The sequence below is a fragment of the Dermacentor silvarum genome, chromosome 1, assembly GCF_013339745.2.
Source record: "Dermacentor silvarum isolate Dsil-2018 chromosome 1, BIME_Dsil_1.4, whole genome shotgun sequence".
Classification (NCBI taxonomy): Eukaryota; Metazoa; Arthropoda; class Arachnida; order Ixodida; family Ixodidae; genus Dermacentor; species Dermacentor silvarum.
Window position 1 is genome coordinate 357829948 of NC_051154.1, and position 21770 is coordinate 357851717.

Sequence of the window (21770 nt, forward strand, 5' to 3'; positions counted from 1 at the left end):
CAGGAGCTGCTGTTACTGGTCGTGTATTGTAATTATACCGATATTATAGTCGCAACAGTGAGTACATATAAAAAGCAGGAGTTCTGCGAAATTTCCCCCATCCGCTTTGGGGGAGTTTGAAGATGGACTCTAAGGGAAAGAGGCGTGTATCTATTGCGACACAGCATGACCTTTATTGCCTCAACGATGGTAGCCCAACATGTTTACGAGGGATTACATACAGCAGCTGCCTACATTTTATCCTGATCTCTCGGCGTCTTGAAAGAAAAGTGCAATGGTTCTCAGACATCGAATCACATGGCAGGGACCATATTCCCACGTATCTGAAGACCAAGGGAATATTTATATACTCCTCCACGACCCTCCAACGAATTAACTGGTCAGCGTTTCGGTCACACATGGAGGAAGTATATCAGGAAGGAAAACATTCTAGTCTGGAACACGAAATTCAAAAAGTCATCAAAGAGACTACGCGCGGTTTTCAGCCTTTCCCGAAATATGAAGAATTTGAAGCCGAATTGCAGCGATTACGAGTGATTCACCGGCAGGCTGAAAGAAGATACAGGAGAACTAAAATATCCACGATCTCAGAGAGGCAAGGCGAATGCAAAAGAAGATTCAGCGGCGCATCGATGCGCTCCAATCTCAAAAAATGTCACAGTTTCGCCCTAAGGGCGAAGCAATGAATGCGATAGCAACACAGCAATGTCATACGAAGTAAGGTGAGCGGCTTTGGTAGCAATATGAATTGTAGTAAACATGAGCTGATTAAGTAAGCAGGTGTGCTGCGGCGTAAGTAGACCGACATGAAGAGAGACTCGATGACCACGAGAAGGCGCGTGTGAAACGGTGGTGTTGATGAGAAGCGCTTCCCGTGGGCAGCGCGTGCGAAGGGACACACCTGTAGCGCTGCACTGCCGATCCGGGCAGCATTGCGTGTGTAGCGTGCGTTGGAAAATGTGGCCCGACTATTACGAACTGAATGAAAAAGCGTGGTGTGAGCGCGCACAAACACGAAGAGATCACACTGAATGACAGCAGACAACGACTGTCAAAACGCTGGCAGCAAGCATACGCTGCAGCGGGCGAAGGTACGTGCGGTCTATTGCTTCAACGGAAACTGAGCGGCGAATGCACTTAAAGGTCAGAGCCGTGTGGAGATAAGAGACGGTGCGAGCGAGCGACGAGCGCGGTTGTTGGCAGAGAAGTGCGCCCCCCCCCCCCCCCCTTGCTCCCTCCGGCGCTGGCTTCCTGCTTCCTTGCTTGCGCGTGGGAGATTGAGTGCGTTCGCTCTCTGTGATAGCGCGCGTCTCCGCACGCTTCCTCTCGGGCATACGGCGCGCGGCGAAGATTTTATCTATAGGGAACCTCACGGCGACGGCGACGGCGACGCCGACGGCAGAAATCCGGTTCAAGTGTCCATATAATTGCTATCGCAATAAAATGGAAACGATTCTGTGAGTCGTTGGATCCACGTCAGCGCTTCTCTCAGATATGGAGGACCGTGCGTGGACTTCGCGTATCACCGCAACAGCGTGTTCCTTTCAAATCTCTCGCTTTGCACCAACGTTGCAGAAAGATTGAGATTGCTGAAGAATTTTGTTCAAGACTTGCTGGCTTGCAGCCCCAATGTGCACTTACACCATGCGTCACTCCTGCGTCTCGGGACTCCCGTATGGATGTCATGTTTTCGATTGAAGAGCTTCAAGCGGCCCTGGCGACTTGCAGGCGCTCTTCGTCACCTGCGCCAGACGGCGTTACATATACGGCGCTCGGCAATCTTGGCCAGAAGGCGCAACTCATGCTGCTAAACCATTACAACGAGTCTTGGCGCAACGGTGTGGTTCCACGTGAATGGAAATGCAGCCGCTTGGTACCACTTCTCAAACCAGGTAAATCACCGTTAGATTTGTCATCGTACCGCCCCATCGCTCTGGCCAGATGCATCGGAAAAATAATGGAAAGACTGGTTTTGACGCGCCTGGAATGGTACCTGGAGAATTACAATGTGTACCCAGATGCTATGGCTGGCTTCCGACGTGGGCGCTCATCCATAGATAATGTCATCGATTTGGTCACATTTGTTCAACATCAAAATGTCTGAAACGACTCACTGCGGCATTGTTCCTTGACATAAAAGGCGCCTACGATAACGTTGCACATTATGCCGTTATAGATGCTCTGATTGAAGCCGGAATTGGTGGCCGCACTTTACAGTGGCTATGCAGCTATCTGACCGACAGACATTTCTTCGGGATGACCGAAGATGGCGCCACAACCCACCGCCAAACATTCTTCGGCACGATAGTGTTTGAACCTTGCGTGTCGCCGACGCGTTTTCAATCAAGGACTTTGAAGGTCGACTGAACAATGAGACATATAAGGCTTTCGCCTTAATAAGCGGCCTTCCTCTTCACGAAAGCGATACGGAAAAAAAAACAGTGATGGGGGCTCTCGCATTTACGTTTGCAAGAATCCCCGTTTCAACAAAGATTAAACAGTAGAAATAAATTTTGGGTTTGCACATGCTAAAAATCGCGATATGATTATGACGCACGCCGTAGTGGCAGACTCTGGATTAACTTTGACCACCAGGGGTTCCTTAACGTGCACCTATAGCGCGGTACAGTGCCGTTTTTGTCCACTGGCCCGATCGAAATGCGGCCACCACGGCCAGAATTTGATCCCGCACCCTCTGGCTTTGCAGCTCAACGCCATAGCCATTCGCGACAAAGGCAATAATTCATTGCACTACGTGTGATCAAAACGCACGCGATAATAACAAACCTCCGCGAGGCTTTACACTCGGTGACAATATGAGAAGGACCCACCACGGCCCCTGTCTAAGCAACGGCATGTCAACGCTATAACCGTACAACGGCGAAAAGCGGTGAGATGGGTCACAATGTACGGGCATGCCCACAAAGCACACTCCAGTGCGAGCGTCGTCTGCTATGCGGGGTGATCATTTCTAAGTTTTCGAAATTTAAAAAAAAATCTGCTCTGACAGATAGCACAATTCTTGTCCTTGAGTAATATTCAAAGAGGCGCACATTACTATCACGAGAAATGGAAACACACACTCATCTTCAACAAACATTCACCAATAAACTTCTTAAATAATTACTTTGCGGCACATACTGTAATGTACGAATTGCAGCCGGTGAGTTTTAAATACGTATTCACTTGAAATTAATTTCCAGGATTACAACCGTTTCGAGATATAATTTCCGAAAGTGTGGGACGAAATACATGGGCGTTCTAGTTACTTTTGCTCTTCAATGCATAACAGAGCCTTTTGTTAAAAGAGCAAGCGGAACAGTGCACTTTTACAGCCATTTTGACGGCGCATTTCTCGAAACTCTGGTGTCATTCTTGAATTCATTTCAAGTGGATACGCCTTGCAAACTCACCGGCAACAATTCGTCAATTCTCATACTTGCCGTAAAGTAGTTAACTAAGAAGTTGATAAGTGATGTTTTGTTAATTACTTGAATACGTGTTTCTCTTTCTCCCGCAAGTAATGTCCGCCTCTCTGAATAATCCAGCTCAAGCACTAGCATTCTATTATCTGCGACAGGTGATTAAAAAATTGCGTTAAGCTTAAGAAGGAGAGGAAGAGAAAGAAGAGGAGTTCACGGCGGACTTACTCTACATGTGCTCCCATTCCAACGTGAAATTGCCGCGGTTTGCCACTTTGAAACACCAGAACGTTTGCATCAATCAACGTAGCTCGAGAAGCGGCATCCAGAGAGACCACCCGCCAAGCTCCGTGATTAAATTTTTGACGGATTTAGTAGCGTCCGCCGAGCTAGGCCTACTGATATTCACCAAGTTTCCTTCCCCGAGGCCTCGCGCCCGTTCCCGAGCTTAGGAACGGAGCTTCGTCCATCGTGACCCACGTGATTGTCCTCGCCGCTCTAGGATGGCTGAGCACATGCGTGTAACAACCAAAGCAACTGAACACGCGGGGAACGAGAGGGATGAACTGAATCTGGAAACAGCCTTCGATGAAAACAGTGGACGAAAGATCGGGACTCAGAACATCTGGCATCAAGTAGGGAGGAGGAAAAATACAGGCAAACGAGGAAAGCACTGGAGCGCACGCAAGCCAGATAGGCAGTGAACAACCGCGAAACCAAGCAGAAAAGAGCAACGCGGAAGACTTGAGGAATTACGCAACCGACGCAGCCAACAAGAAAAAGTAGAGGCTACTACCACTGCCGGAAGAAGACAGAAAAGTCATCTATCGACCACAACCTGGAATGAAACTTTCAAGGTTGTCAACAGTAGCAATCACCTATGCCTTAGTCAGGGCAAGCAAGATGAACCCCGAAGCATTGCGAACAAAAGTTACCACAGAAGCGCAATGGTGTGAAAACGTCATCATAGCGAGCACTGCGGACAATAACGTCGCTTTCGAAGTCCTACCAAACATTAAAAGCATCCAGTTGGACGGAACCAACTACAGCATGACCCCATACATCAAAACCCTGGCCGAAGCTTAAATGGGAGTCACACACGGCATCATACCAGGAATGACAGCGGAAAAACTACTGAAAATGCTGCGAGCAGACGGATACGAAATCCTCAGCACTAGAATGCTGGGAAGATTGATTTTGGCCATCATGTACATTCACGGCCCGCATGTCCCATTCTACGTAAAAGTAGAGGGAGCCCACATCAGATACCGACCATACCAGAAGACAGTACAGTACTGTAAAACCTGCGGAGACCTGGGACACCGGCAGGACATCTGCCCGCAACCAAAACCCAATTTCTGTTACAAGTTCTGTCAGGCCAACCAACCAGCTGAACATCAATGCAACCCCATATGCAAGATCTGCAACCTCCCTCACGAAACTGCTGGAAAAGACTGCAAGAAAAAGCTAAAACCGGTGCCCCCTCCTTTATATGTGAGGACTCAACGATACAAACAACAGCAGCAGATGTCCCCGCTGTCCTGGTCCATCTACTCCAACTGAAATTCCCACACACTCTCTCAGGAACTATGAATAACATCTTCCCCAGCACACCGAGAGGAAGATCCATATCTAGGGGAAGATCATGCTCCCGATCGAGGTCAAGGTCAAGATCAAAGAAAAGTGTAAGCTATGCAGCTATGTTCAGCTATGCAGAAGCTGCTAGTGACCGCTCCACCTCCTCATCTCGGAGACCCACAACACAAACGCCAGAGGAGGTCGAGAAGCTCCACAAGGAAATTGAAAACCTAAAACAAGTGAACAATGAGTTTGTTAGGAGATGCAAGGACCAGCAAACCTTCACCAAGCAACTTGAAAAGATGGAAAAACGACTAGAAATAAAACAGGAAGCCAAGCTCCAAGCAGTCCTCTAACCTATCCTGCTGCAGCAACAACAACACGCCATTGAGGTCCTCACTGCAACTGTCAGTCAACTCAAGGAAACCCTCGACGGTTTCATCACCCATGTCCACAAGACTTTCGCCGCAATGAGGGAACGCACATCAGCTTTGGAGAAAACCTGTGAGCAAAGCTGAAAGAAGCCAAGTACCCAGCCAGAGAAGCACGCATAATAATAATAGCAATATATATCATCAGCAGCAGCATCATCATCATCATCAGCCTATTTTTATGTCCACTGCAGGACGAAGGCCTCTCCCTGCGATCTCCAATTACCCCTGTCTTGCGCTAGCGTATTCCAACTTGCGCCTGCAAATTTCCTAACTTCATCATCCCATCTGGTTTTCAGCCGACCTCGACTGCGCTTCCCTTCTCTTGGTATCCGTTCTGTAACCCTAATGGTCCACCGGTTATCCATCCTACGCATTACATGGCCTGCCCAGCTCCATTTCTTCCGCTTAATGTCAACTAGAATATCGGCTATCCCCGTTTGTTCTCTGATCCACACCGCTCTCTTCCTGTCTCGTAACGTTAGTCCTAAGATTTTTCGTTCCATCGCTCTTTGTGCGGTCCTTAACTTGTTCTCGAGCTTCTTTGTTAACCTCCAAGTTTCTGCCCCATATGTTAGCACCGGTAGAATGTAATGATTGTACACTTTTCTTTTCAACGACAGTGGTAAGCTCCCAGTTAGGATTTGGCAATGCCTGCCGTATGCACCCCAACCCAATTTTATTCTTCTGTAGATTTCTTTCTCGTGATCAGGATCCCCTGTGAGTAATTGACCTAGATAAACGTACTCCTTTACAGACTCTAGAGGCTGACTGGCAATCCTGAATTCTTGTTCTCTTGCCAGGCTATTGAACATTATCTATGTCTTCTGCATATTAATCTTCAACCCCACTCTTACACTTTCTCGGTTAAGGTCCTCAATCATTTGCTGTAATTCGTCTCCATGTTTGCTGAATAGGACAATGTCATCAGCAAATCTTAGGTTGCTGAGATATTCGCCGTTGATCCTCACTCATAAGCTTTCCCAGTCTAAGAGCTTGAATACTTCTTCTAGGCATGCAGTGAATAGCATTGGAGAGATTGTGTCTCCTTGCCTGAACCCTTTCTTGATAGGTAACTTTCTACTTTTCTTGTGGAGAACCAAGGTAGCTGTGGAATCCTTGTAGATGTTTGCTAAGATATTCACGTTTGCCTCTTGTACTCCTTGATTACGCAATGCCTCTATGACTGCTGGTATCTCTACTGAATCAAATGCCTTTTCATAATCTATGAAAGCCATATAGAGAGGTTGATTGTACTCCGCAGATTTCTCGATTACCTGATTGATGACATGGATTTGATCCATCGTAGAATATCCCTTCCTGAAGCCAGCCTGTTCTCTTGGTTGGCTGAAGTCAAGTGTTGCCCTGATTCTATTGGAAATTATCTTGGTGAAGATTTTATACAATACTGAAAGCAAGCTAATGGGTCTATAAATCTTCAATTCTTTAACGTCTCCTTTCTTATGGATTAGTATAATGTTGGCGTTCTTCCAGCTCTCTGGTACACTTGAAGTTGTGAGGCATTGCGTATAAAGGGCAGCAAGCTTATTAATTATGATATCTCCTCCATCCTTGACTATATCGACTCCAGCAGCTTTTCCCCTGGACATGTCTTTCACGGCCCTTCTAACTTCATCGCTAGTTATAGAAGGAGCATCTGTATCCGGGTCATCACTATTTCGAATGAAAGTAGTTTGGCTGTTTTGGGCACTGTACAGGTCAGTATAGAATTCTTCCGCTGCTTTTACTATGTCATCGAAATTGCTGATGATATTACCATGCTTACCTTTCAGTGCATACATCTTGCCTTGTCCTATGCTAAGCTTTCCTCTTACTGATTTAATGCTGCGTTCATATTTTACGGCTTCCTCAATCTTCCCAACGTTATAATTTCGAATATCCCTTACTTTATTCTTGTTGATCAGTTTTGATAGTTCAGCGAATTCTATCTGATCTTTTGAGTTGGACATTGTCATGTTCAATATATATAAATATTGGTTAACACGCCAACAGTAGTTTTGGTAGGAGATTAAATACTGTTTCTGCATAGTCGTATATGCTAATAAAGGAGTGTTTATTAAAATCGTAATGAGGAAGAAGAAACAAATGTACTCGATCGTGAACATAAAAAAAGATATTCGTTTCAAGCGTGATTCATTTGGCAGTGACGCATTAGTCACCGTACAGTCCTCAGAGTCAATCTGCATCTGGCAAAATAAAGCAATAAAACAATCAACTAAACTAGGATTAAACGACACGTCTTAAGTCAGGCTGCATGCGTAAATCTGCGCGAAAAGTCCGTTTTAAGCGGCGTTAACTATTCCGTGGCAGTGAAGACCTCCCTGGTGTACGGCACTATGACACGAAGCTCTCTCTCAAAAGTCGGAGACGTAGAAATACAGTCTGAATGCTCGTGACGCCGGCCGGCTACGTACCTTCAAGTACGGCGGAGCGGAGAAATGACCCCAGACTACCCCTGCTGGCACCTCACGCGAAGCGCCGGCAAGTCGAGAGCCATCGCGTCATGCGCGACGCATTGGCGGAGCGGCGCCGTTTGACCACCTCTCCTATTCTACCACCGTGTGCTGCGGAGCACGTCTCTGCCCCAATCCAGTTAGATCCGGTTCGCTCGCAGCGCCCTCGGACAATTTTTCCACACGCGGCGTTTCAGCGGAAGAGCGCCGTTCGGCCACTCGACCATTGTCTATTGCACGAAATGCACTCTAGCCAGTCGCTCGCTGCCGCGATTCGCTTGTTTCGCGCAGTATTTCAGGGCTTTCGGTGACCCTCAGTGCCTTTGATAGCAAACATCTGCCGGCTCGACACACGGACCTCGACGTGCGACATCGTGAGCGCTTATGGTGAGGACCACGCAGACTCTATCGTGCGACGCGACCCGCAGTGTTGCCAGGTTTGGCTATATATAGCCAAATTGGGCTACTGAAAAAAAATTTCGCGTTGACTTGGACGAGTTGGCTAGGTGGCTATATTTGGGCTACTGAAAATCTGCGGCTTGGCTTTGTTTGGGCTATAAGTGGCCCCCTAATCAAAGCTCCAGAGGGACTCTGATCGAGTAGAAACAAATCTCGAAGGCTATGTTTTAGCTGGCTGAGCCGGCAGCGCGCCTGAGCGCGTGTCTGCGTGCGCGAAATTACCCCCCCCCCTTCCCCTCCATTCTCTGGCGCCGTTGTGTGAGCCGGTGGCATTTATCATGTTGTACTTAAACCGTGATACATCTGATCCCCGGGCATCGGGATGAGCCTGGGAGTAGAGGGTTTCTCACAGCACACTGTACTAACATCGCTATGCTCAGAGACCAATAAAATAGGGTTGGGCGACCGTGGCGCCGACATGAGAGTAGCACTGGTAGATGACACGCTCCATTATGTTCATGGCCATGGCTTCTTGGTGAACTATCGTGCCGGGCACAGCTTTCGACATGCTTCACGTTTCTCACGCTAAGCTTTACGGTCATTTTCCTTTTCCTGGGAGATTAATTTTTGTTCGTGCTTATGTTAGAAGTTCATTTCCATAGGTTAGATTTAAGATCGAATCCTCCTCGGAGAGGAGAATCAAACCATGAGGAAGTGGGCCAAGTATGCGAGTAAGTATAAAAAAGAATAGGAGCATGACCCCGAGCCCAAAGTGAGTACTGGTGCGTTTACTTATAGATGGTTTGCCTGTAACCTGACAGATACAGGTAGTCATTGTGCTAATATCAAAACATGTTTGCCACGATGCCACCAGTGCGCCACGTCGCATGAACATCGCCCCGTGTGTTAGCTTAGCAGGTGAGGTGTCGCGCTGCTGGCTTGAGGACGGGGTTGGATTCCCGGCCATGACGGCCGCATTTCCATCGAGGCAAAATGTAGGAACACCCGTGTACTCAGATTTATGTGCACGTTAAAGAACCCCAGGTGGTCAAAATTAATCCGGAGTACCCCACTGCGTCGTGCTTCCCAATCACATCATGGTTTTGGCACGTAAAACCCCAGTAATTATTATTATTAGCATATCAACATGGTTAGCTTTTTGACAGTAACCGGTTTTCACAGAATTACCAATGTTAGCAAATTGTCGTTTATTTTTGCTCTTTGTGAGCTGTCGCGGATTTTGCCATTTCGGGCGAGTTACGTTCGGGACGTGCTCGTCGCCGCAATCGACTGCGCGCTTCTTTCACTGGAGGGCCGCTTTGCGCAGCAACCGTTTAAAGCTTCGCGTTCACCGATCAGCAAGTGGCATCTGTTGTCTCTCACTTCTTTTTAACGCATGTTCTTGCCGTGCTAGAGACCTAAGAAGGCGGCCAGATTGATGTAAATGGAAACTATATAGAGAGTGTCGCAGGTAACCCGGTCCAAGATAATTAACGAGAAAACAAGATAGGACGATGAGACAAATAACGCGAGATATCATAGCCTGTTTCGAAACACTGGTTTTGGCTCATCAAAAAGAAGCCGTGGGCGCGTTACCGTCGCAGACCGCTAGACAGCTGAAGTTTTTCTACGCCGTAGGCAGATATCACATGAGAGCTCAATGATGCTGAAAATTATTTTGCGTTCACGTGAGCTAAAAAGCTGAGTTTCTATTTAATTTTACTGTATATAACTAAAATAATAACTTAGTACTATCTGTCATAAAATACAAGCACCATGATTTCGCCCTCTGCAGCGATTCGCTGGAACTTGATAGCTTCCGGTGCCAACCAAAAAGTGTTCTGTGTGCAAGGGTGATGTCGACCCTCATGGCGGCAAGGACATTTGGTTAGAATGGGTTGTACAAAAAAGGAATGCCGTAGTGGAATGTGAAAATCTTTATTCAAATAAAACTGCAAATAAAACTGGCTATATTTGGCTACGAAATATTTTGCTCTCTTTTTGTGTTTGGCTACATTTGGGCTACCATTTCTCTAACTTTGGGCTACGCCGCCTCGTCCGACCTGGCAACACTGGCGACCCGTCGGACATGCCCGCCCGAAGCTGTCATGGCGACGACAATGGCGCGGAGACGGTTGACGGCAGCAGCGACTAAGGGCGTCCTGTCGGTCGTGCGTGTCAGGAGACGGTGCCGTGTGCTGACAAAGCTACGCAGTGCACCCTGGATACGTGTGCACGCTATGACGAAATGTACAGGGAGCACGAGATGCGCATGGAAGTGCTGCGCCTGCTCAATGAGATATATCGTGAGATGCTCAACGAATCTGCCGGTAATTCGTCGCAATAATTCTTCTGCAGTTACGCCAGAGACGTGACATTTCGAATGTTGATAATTTTTTGGCGTTTCGTGTGTCACTGAAATATGTTTTTGAAGTTTTTTTGTGCAGCGCAATAGAATGTGCGCGGAAAAATAGTTTTCTATGCCAAGAAGAAATTTCATGGTAATATACGACCAGGCGCGGATCCAGGGGGGATGTCCGGATGTCCTGACCCCCCCCTCAGATTTCCGCATCGGCCCCTCGGTGACAGCGGGACGGCCCTGTCGCAAAAAAATATGGCCACTAGCATTCTTCAAAAGTATTTTTCGCGAGTACCAGTGATATCAGCCATGTGGAAGTAAAGCTAGCTCGGGGGGGGGGGGGGGGGGGGGGGGCTCACAAGCTTATTTGTATTCCGTCGGGGTGTGGTGTTGCGAAGTTCCCGTAGTTATTTTCTCTCCTGAACACCTCGACCTCCTGGCGCCGGCGGTGCCTTACTCGTCCCGTCGATGGCGTCGAATGAACGAGGAGACGTCCCTTTTGCCAAGCACGCCGACGTCCGCGCGAGTGCCTTCGCGCCTGATCAACTTAGTTGAGCCTTGGGGTGTCATCGGTTGCCTCATTGGCTGTCATGGGTTCCGCGACCAACCTGCTTGATGAAGGAGATCACTTGCTGAAGTGTTAATATATAGGGTTTGTCCGAAAAGTAATGTCAATGGTTATATTGTGAAGTGACTATACGTCGCAGCGCGCTAAGACCAGTTGGGATTGGTGTAGGGGGAAGTTAGCTTACGCACGCGTGGTCGCTCAGTCGTCTGCGACCGTCTGGAAAGTAAGGACAAGGTTTTACAGCGTAAGCTGTTATGGGCTCATTCCAATAGCCGTTTCGGGTCGCGATGATGCCGCCGGCGATGGAACGCGTCGGCTTGCACGCGCGACGGAGTCCCAAGCAGGCCGCGTCGGGCGCGTTGCAGTGGGAGCGAATGTGACAGCCGTAGTTGCATTGTCAGCCGCTTGGCTGGGTCGAACGGCATTAGCCATCGGCGATGGAACGCGTCGGCTTGCACGCGCGACGGCGTCCCAAACGCGTTCCTGACGCATTCACTCAAATTACTAGGTAGTACTGTCGAAACGCTCCTCTAGCTTACGCTGTGACTGTGCTGCGTGTGCCGCGCAGGCCTGGCATTTTTTCGTCAACTCATTTTCATTTACCGTGCAAGCCGTAATGCAGCGCTCGTTGGAACAAAGGACCGCCATCGAGTTTTGTGTGAAACTCGGCAAGTCTGCAGAGGAAACTGTTCCTATTATAAAGACAGCTTTTGGTGATAATTGTTTGTCACAACGTCAAGCATACCGGGGGCACAGGGTCTTTTTAGAAGGTTCTGAAGAGGTCAGCGATGAAGCCCGCGCTGTACCGTCATCAACGACCATCACCGACGAAAATGTGATGCCCGCGAGATATCTTTTGTACTCAGACCCTCGTTTGAGTGTCCGTTTAGTGGCACAGACCGTAAACATTCCAAAAAGTACCGTTCACAAGATTTTGACGAATAATTTTAAGATGCGAAAAGTGTGCGCGAAGATCTCGCGCAAAATGTGAATGGACGACCAGCAATCGAACCGAGTTGAAACGTGCCAGGAGGTTTGGAACTTGTGCGAAAGTGACCCCCACGTTTTGCACAATGTCATCACAGGTAACAAGACTTAGGTGTTTGAATACGACCCCGAAACAAAAAGGCTAAGTGCCAAGTGGCACAGCTCGGCGTCCCCTCGCCCCAAGAAGGCCAGAATTAGCAAGTCAAAGGTCAAAAGTGCTCAAGCGACTCAAACGAAGGATTCATCGCACCCAGCCTGATATCGGGGGCGATTGGAAACTTCACCATGACAATGCACCATGCAGCCTGCACCGCCTTCCTCGTGACCCGCTTCTTGGCCAATTGAAAGATGCCAATGGTTCCCCAGCCGCCCTACAGTCCTGACGTGGCTCTCCCAGGCTTCTTCTTTCTGCGCTTGAAAATTCCCATGAAAGGACAACATTTCGCAACAGTTGGCAAAGTCGAAGAGGCTTGCACCGAGGCTATAAAGGACATTCCTAAGGAGGCCTACTGTCAGTGACGCCTTCGACGGTTGGAAATCTCGCTAGAAGCAATGTAACGACGCAGGAGGAGCCTATTTTGAAACATTTTATTGTGTTGTACCGATCTGATCAATAGTTTCTTTTTAATCGACATTACTGACATTACTTTTCGGACAAACCCTGTATAAATAATAACGACTAACAGATAAACTAAGAACTACACATGGGCAACTTTTTCTTAACTGTAGCACAGTTACACGTTGACAATATCCAGTACGAGCGCAGTACGCTACAAGTTTTTCATTGTAACTTCGCAGTTTTATTGTCGTACATTAAGCATAGGAGGCTCAAAGCAGCCGGATCCGTTTATCTGAGTGGGCGTTCTTGAGGAGCGGGGCGAAGTCTCGAGCAGCGGCTGCGAAGTGGCGGAGCGTCACGGCCAACGCCAGCGCGCGGGCCTAGGATGGCGTCACGTGGTTAGAGAAACGGGAGCAGATGCGCGCCTTGTGTAAAAGGATGGCGTCGTGTGGGAAACAAAACATGAAGACGCTGGCTCGCGCTCTCGGCTACTACGCCGCATCGTTCTTCTTGTAGGTGGCGTCGTGAGTCTTCATACGCGCTGATTCGCATATCGTAAACAACCAGCGTAGTGGTTGCCGCGTTGGAGCTCTAAAGCAAACGAAGGTGTCTCAGCCGAACACATACAATCTCCTTAAAGAAAACAAGGTGTCCCAACAGAACTCCAAAGACGGGCCCGTGCTTACACATTTATAACGAACCTGCAACAGATCATCCCAAATTTTATTTTAAGAAACAATACAGGCTAGATATATCAGGTGTTCAAAATTAAGCTTTATGGTTTTCTTAAAATTAGGGACTGGGAGGCACGTGAAGACCACCTGCGCAAATAAGTCATGTGGCCAGGGGGGCACAAATTGAGATCATAATTATCGCTGTCAGCAGCGGAACTGACTAAAATTGAATAATTAACTTTTTATTGACTGCAGTAATAAACACGACTGCCTCTAAGTTTTCAATACAGACATAGCCACTTACTGCAGTCGACAAAAAATAATTGTTCAATTTTAGTTAATTGGGCTGCTCACACCGATAATTATCATCTCACTTTGTGCCCGCCTGACCACATAACTTATTTGCACAGGTGGTCTTCGTGTGCCTCCCAGTGCCTAATTTTAATAAAGGCATAAAGCTTAGTTTTGAACACCCGGTATCATCAGGCACAGCCACCAAGCACATGGCTGCATTGGGTAACGTCCTTTTCCTATAAGCTTGGAGAAACCGATATCTGGTTTCGCTACAGGTCTTCTTCCTCTTTCTGGGGTTTTACGTGCCAAAACCACTTCTGATTATGAGGCACGCTGTAGTTGAAGGCTCCGGATTAACTTTGACCACCTGGGGTTCTTTAACGTGCACTACAACGCAAGCACACGGCGTTTTTGCATTTCGCCTCCATCGAAATGCGGCCGCCGCGAATCCCGCGATCTCGTGCTCAGCAGCGCAACGCTGTCTGAGCCACCACGGTGGGCTACAGATGTTGCTCTAGCCGTATAAAACGCGGGTTTATCGTGAGCAGAAACGGTGAATTTCGGTAAATAAGAAAGGCTACTATCATCATCATCATCGACAGAAGCTGACCCCCCCTCAGAAAAAACCTGGATCCGCCCCTGTATACGACGTATTTGACTTCTATTGTTCTCTTTAGCTGTGACGCATGTCTGCTAAATCTGCTTCAATACAGGGCGGACATGCCGTGCACTTAATGAAGCACTAAGTGTGTATTGCGGTGAAACTCTTGACGTCAGGCGTGCTTGGCACGTAGTGTCAAGGAACGGAAGGTGTACTGGTACTCGGTGAAGTGCTTTTATTCATATGGGTAAGTGTCACGTAGCACCCATAGCGTTAATTTATTACATTACATGTATACGTTATAATTACGACTGTGCAGTCGGAGGGATCGAAAACGGCTAGCATATCACCGACGTAAAGCGCAGTTATGTACAGGGTGAACATTTTTAAGTGTGACGGAAATTTTGAAGATCGCTTGTTGGAGAATACATAATTGTAGTCATTGAGATCGATTATTCGAGAGGTGGACATTAACTGCACGAGAAAAGAAAACACGTATTCATTTAATATTTTTAAAAATCCCTAATTACCTTACTAATGAATTACTTTACGGTACATATTTTGCAATTTACGAATTGTTGATGAGATTGCAAGGCGTATCCACTTGCGATGGATTTACAGAATGACACACATTTGGAGATACGCGCCATGAAACTCGCCTTCAAAATGAACTGTTTGTACCACTTACTTTTCCTTTTTTTTTTCTTCAGAACGCTTTTTAATGCACTGAAGCGCAAAAGTAACTGGAACACCGTCCCACACTTGGAAATATCTCGAAACTGGTGTCGTCGTTGAAATTCATTTGAAGTGTATCGTCTTGCAAACTCACCGGCTACAATTCGTAAATTGGAATGTGTGCCGCAAAGTAATTAATTCGGCATCCGACCTACAACGAAGGACGAAGACGAGCCACGGGTAAAGCTCTGCTCGCCAGTGCCCGCTTGGACAAGGATCGAACAGGCTTCGTAGACGCTGCTTCGTACGCTCAAGAAGAAGCCTTCTCTTCAGTGGTCATCGACTGTGATTCGAAAATCATCAGCTGCGCTACCATCCGCACTTCTAGTTACAGTGTTGCAGAACAGGTTGCCATCGTTCTTGCATTGGCGGACGGTATACATGACACGATTTATTCAGACTCCAAGACCGCTATCAGGGGCTTTCAGATGGGAATGGTGGCTCCCCAGGCCCTACGTATCACCCAAAACGCCAAAGGCCTCAAACATCACTCATTGGCCTGGTTCCCTGCGCACCTTGGAAACATTGAAGGTGCCTCGCTTAACCCCAACCAGGAGGCACACGCGGCTGCACGAGGTTTGACTGACCTTGCGCCGGGCAATGCGTCCTCTCTAGGGCGACCCGAGCCTCTCTGCTCGTACAACGAGATCCGCAAACACAATTACCTATCAAGAAGTATCCTGCCTCTGCCGCACTCCTCGCTGTGCAGGGCCCAGGCAGTGACTCTCAGACTTCTACAAACCAGCACTTACCTAAGCCCTGCAGCACTGCACACAATGTACCCCGAACGGTTCCCAAGCCCGGACTTCCCCCTGTGTGGTGGTTATGCGGACTTCGAGCATGTCCTGTGGGGCTGCGCCTCTGCCGGTCCCCCTCTCACCCAAGAGGAAATGATGATGCTTATTAAGGCCCAGGATCAGACCCCTCAAATCCTGGCAGTCCAGAGGGCCCGCGAGAGGGCCATCAGGTTTGACCTGATGGTCCCCGAGTGGGCCTAGCCAGGAGACGTCGAGTTTACTCGCGTCTATTGTGGACCCAATAAAGTTCACTCACTCACTCACTCACTCACTCACTCACTCAGTCGGAAGTTACTGATTTTTCATTAGTTTAATATGTGTTTCAAGTTCTCGTGTTAGTAATGTCTGCCTCTTCTAATAATCCAGCTTGAGGACAAGAATTATGCTACCTGCCACAGGCGATTTCTTTAAATTACGGGAAACTTAAGCGGGCGTCACACGACCATGTACATTTGATCGCGATCAAGCCCGATCCGGATCGAATTTCTCGGTCATGATTCGCTCCTTTATGCCATAGGTCGGCGCACTCGCTCATGAGTGCGCACACTCACTCCCACTCATTTCAAATCTGCGAGTGAGTGCCAGTGAGTGTGAGTGGAGGTGAGTGCGAGTGAGTGCCAGTGAGTCATAGGTCGGCAGTGTGGGAGAATACTCACTCACACTCACTCACCATAATTTTTTCCAGGCCCCGCACACACTCATTTTCACACTCACCTCCACTCACAGAACTCACTTCTACTCACACTCACTGGCGCTCATACGCACTCAGCTCCACTCACGCTCACTCGCACTCACACTCACTGGCACTCGCACTCCCACTCACTGACTGGCCCTAACTCGCACTCACCTCCAATCACTCGCACTCACCTGCACTCACACTCACTGGCACTCACTCGCACTCGCACTCACCTCCACTCACATTCACACTCACTGGCACTCCCTCGCACTCACATCCACTCACACTCTCACTCATTGGCACACACTCGCACTCACCCCTTTGAAATGAGTGTGAGTGAGTGCACTCATGAGTCACTATGCCGATCTATACTTCTCACAATTCGTGTATATTCATAACGAAGCTTCCAATTTAGCACCTGTTGCATCGGGAGTGCGCCAAGGCAGTGTTTTGGACCCACTTTTATTCTTAATACACATAAAAGATTTGACTTCCCGATTACACGGTAACATCCGTCTATTCGCTGACGATTGTATTTCGTACCGCGAAATTAATCACTATGATAATCACCATATACAAAATTCTGCCTTTTCTTGGTGTGACGAGTGGTAGATGACTCTAAGTGCCCAAAAATCTGTAACGCTCAGAGGAAGACAGAAACGGATATCTGAGTTTACTTACATTATTAATGGCACAACTATCACTTGTGCATTTCAGCGTAAATATTTAGGTGTCACTTTTACATACGCTCTCCGATGTGAAAGCCATGTTAACAAAATAACCTCAAGTGGAAATCAATGTACATGCTGAGCACTAAAGCGACTCTTCTTTCTGAGAAGACACCTTCGTCTTGCGCCATCAGATACAAATTTGCTGGCCTACAAAATGCTTGTTCGAACAGTGCTGTAGCACGTCAATATTGTTTGGTTTCCGTACACAAAAGAACTCATTGCAAGAATGGAAGGGGTACAGAGGAAGGCAATTGGGTTCTGTTTTTATAAATACAAGTTAACGAATTCATTGACTGAATTATTAAAGAGAGCTGGTTTATTAACACTGCAAGGTAGAGCAAAACTAGCACCGACTAAAGTTTCCGTTTCAATTTATTCATGGTGACATAAACATTGACGTATCCGTACTAAGTTCTTCGAATCGTTCTAGGTCAACACGCCCGACGCACTCTCGAACACCTAAAGAATACACCTTTAACTCAAATTGCTTTAAATGTTCATGTTTCGTTAAAACAATTAGAGAACGCAATGAACTTAGTCGTTCCATTACTAATGTTTTATCTTTAAATAATTTCTGCATAACTTCGAGCGGCCTCCAACTTGGAACAGCGTTCGCTCGGAGCTTGTGCCTCGCTGATCATCGAGGAGGGCACGGCAGGCAGACAAGAGGACGTAAAACAAACTGGTTTAATACATCGCTACGGGCGAGCGAACATGGAGAAACAGAGTAACTAGTGCATGACAGCAACTGCAAAAAAGTTGAGAAGCTGAGTTCTTATCTACAGTGCAGGGCGAACTCTTTATATCCGATCCGGGGTTCTGTCTTCACAGCACTGAGTATGGAACAAACAATTTCAATGCGTCTTTATGTTTTTGAGGACGCATTAGCCTTATGGACGTCTTGCGCTGGAGTTTGAGGTACAGTAGCGGCGCCTGGTGGCGGCGAAAAACGTCATCTGGGTAGTACCAGCTTGGATAGTATTGAGCCCTGGCTGTGGCGAAGCACGTTTCTAGCCCACGTTTTGCGTCGATCCGCACTTTTTTCTGCCCTGTTTCGAGTGCGAAAAGGCTCGTCACTTCTCACAGACCATGGCGACCAGGCTGAGAGCTGGCAGCAGTCTATATTTTTACGAAAACGGAGTCTCCGTGTGCCGTGCGATGTAATGCTGGAAGCAGAAGACATCGGCGACGCCGATCCGGAGAGACCTAGCTCAGCCTCGAAAAAGCGTCACCGTCGTTACTGCTGCGTCGTGGTCTGCCATGAACAAGAAGGCCTGAATCCCAACATCAGATTCTATCGCTTTCCTTCAAGGCCTCACGCTGCAAAGCGTCGGGCGCACTGGATAACCGCAGTTCGTCGCGCTGGGTAAGCGAAATGGAAGACCGACATAACAGCAGGCATGGCTGGTGATTCACGATTCGAGACCCCGCCACAGCGACAATTAACAATTCGACCAGTGCGAAATGGTGAAGTGACCAGGTGTGTGCAAATGACCACAAATGGTCGGGCTGATTCGGTGACAATTCACTACCCCACTACGAGCAGCACATGTTAGAGAGTTGAATGTGCTCATCATTGACCTCAAGACGGCACGTTTGGCAGCACAGCAAGGTAGTATTGATTACAGTACATCGATGTTCGAGCGCTGTCATTAAAAGCTACATCAAGCGAGCAGTGCACGAGCGCGCGCTACAGCGCGATTCGCACGTACGTACGTTACTGCGAGCTTATATGCATTGCATAAGTTATGTATCAATTGCTAGACAGATGGCGCTACTACAGTGCAAGCATAACTACTTGTCTAGCGGCTTGCAGCCAACAAAGATTGCAGGAGACCTGCCGTTTCGCGGCATGTCGAGAGACCGCTGCCGTCGCGGCGCGTACGATCGTGCGCTCGAGCAGTTCGTACACCACGGCATGCTGAAAGACCGCTGCCGTCGCGGCGCGCACCGTCGTGCGCTCGAGCAGTCCCGTACACATGTCTGCTTATCGCTGCTGTGAATTCATTTATAGAAAGCATTTCTTCGCGTTTGTGCGCCTGAATCTAGCAGCGTGCAAACCTTACCTGAAGTTCAACTTCACACGTGCGTGACTCGCTTCACTTGCGATTGACACCGCGCTAAAACTTCGCCCCTTATTTCTTGAACGGCGTACAAGTATTCGGCGTTGCATAATTTCTTGCCTTTACGCAGCATGCCACCCATGGGAAAATCTTCGGCGCCCGATATTCGCTGCAAGCCGTGGTACAACACAACCGAAAGTGGCGGGTCCATATTGTAAACGTGCTTCCCGAAGCAGACGACCGAGCTTGGTACTACTACCCAGTTTCGGATTGAGGGCGCTTTTTAGCACCATTTTTGCAGCGCCCCCTGGGCAACGCAAGAGCCCCTATGCTTTCGTGCGGCGCGCCGTGCCTTTTTTGTGTTTTGATGAAAATTAAAAAAAAATCTTTTGAGCGGTGCAGCGCACACTCGTAAGTAGACGAACGCGTCGAGCACAGGCAAAAAAAAAAAAAAAAAAGCGCAACATGTGTGCGCGAAATGGGGGTGGGGGGCAGGGGAGTAGGGGAGGGGCTGAGCGGGTAGCGAGCCGGCCAAGTCGGTATAATAAAAACATACAGAAAAAAAAGAAGCTGCTATAGAGTGGAGGAGGTGCCGCGCGGCTTCTGTTTCTGTTGCCATGACGACGTAAACAACAATTTGCGCCGCCATTTTTATACGGTATCGCCCGCCTGTAAGGGACGTAATTTAGGGAGCCTTGGCGCTAGCATCGAAAAGAGCGGCTGCACTAACTCGACCAATGGGAGCCATGCGCATATTCGTACGGCGGACTGGAACACGACACACGGTCGGATCCAACCAGGAACGCAGGCTCAAGATAGGACCATAAATGGGCACAACCGTCTCCTACGCGCTCCTGCAAGCACCCGGCGCCAACTTGTCGCATCGGCAGGCGCGAAGAAGGGATGAGCGTTCAAAGGAGGTGTAGGCGCAGTTGGTACACACACGCACGCGCACATACAGCTCGCGTGACTTCCAACGGTCATGTCTCGCCGACTCGTCGGAGCCTCCCTAAAGCCGACGAGCCTTACGCATCACGGCTCTTTGGCGCCGTCTGCAAACGTCTTCGGATGCCTGATTTTTCTTGTCTGCGCGTTGCGCTCGCGCAAAAGGTTGCCACAGAAGCGCAGTGTAACATTAGCTATGGTGGAAATGAATGGACATGCTGAGCTGTTTCTGTGAAAAAAAATTTTTAAACCTGTATCTGGATGTTTGTTGAATAATCTGATCGCATCATTGCGCATCCTGTCATTTTCATGATTTCTATTTTTTTACTCATACCGGGCTTATTGCTACTAATAATTTCATGCATTAATTCTGCTAGTGTTTCCATGTATAAATTACTTGATTGTGCTTTTTCGTATTTATATGTATGCTCTCCCTGCAACGATCTCAAGATCGGCAGTATTCATAACATAAAAAATAAACGCTACGCGACTTCGTTCGCCTGCTTGAGTGCATTTCAACAGCGCTGTTTTCGCTGCAGGAAAGAAAATACTTTCCCACCCATGTCCCGCCTAACAACGAGAAGGATTCTGCGGAAGAGCCATTCGCACAATAAATGCCGAGAACACGACAGAACTATTAAATACAGCAATGTGGTACGGGCAAGTTTGGCAGGGCTGGAGAAAGCGACCTGGCTTCAAAAAAGTTGCAGCAGACAGCAAGCACAATGCGACAAAAAAAGAAAAGCGCAGATATTCTGCTGAAATGCACTAAACCCACTTGCTTCACGCAAGTCAACAGCGCTCTCTCATCGTTTCTAAAGTATTACACAATGTAAAGTATAACCAACGCCAAAATCATAAGAGAGAACAGAAAGGTTCATGGAAACCACCGAGTGGACGTATGCAACCTTAGCCACGTTGAAAACCATGCGCCAACCGCCGAGCCTATTTAATGTCTCAACTCGCGTAACTCTTTGGAAGCGGCTTCACGCCTCCCGAGCAAGCGTCGCAACTGGGAGGGCGAGTGTCAAGTGACGAGAGGAAGCGGGGCAGCGAGGAGTTTAGGATGAGGAGATATGTCTATGTGCTTAGTTTTTTTCAGCCCTGAATAAACTAGTGAATTGGAACATTTTGCAAATTTTATTTCACTTTGCTACAAAAGCAGTTTTGAGGTGAAGTAGCACAAACATGGTGAATAGCCCAGAATACCTGTAATCCTAAAATTTACACCAGTAGACACGTTAAATTCAGCGTAATAAAATCCGCTGGCTATTGGCTTTTGTGCTTGTGCTATCTTTTGAGATTATCCTTGCGGTTTTGCAAGCGCCATTACATATGAAAAGTAGCACTGCTAGGCTCGTGGGCACGGGATCGTTCCCCGGCCGCGGTCCCCATTTCGGCCGCCATTTCGATGGGGGCCGAATGGCAGAAACCCAGGTGCTCAAAGTTAATCCGGAGTCCGCTACTGCGGCGTGCG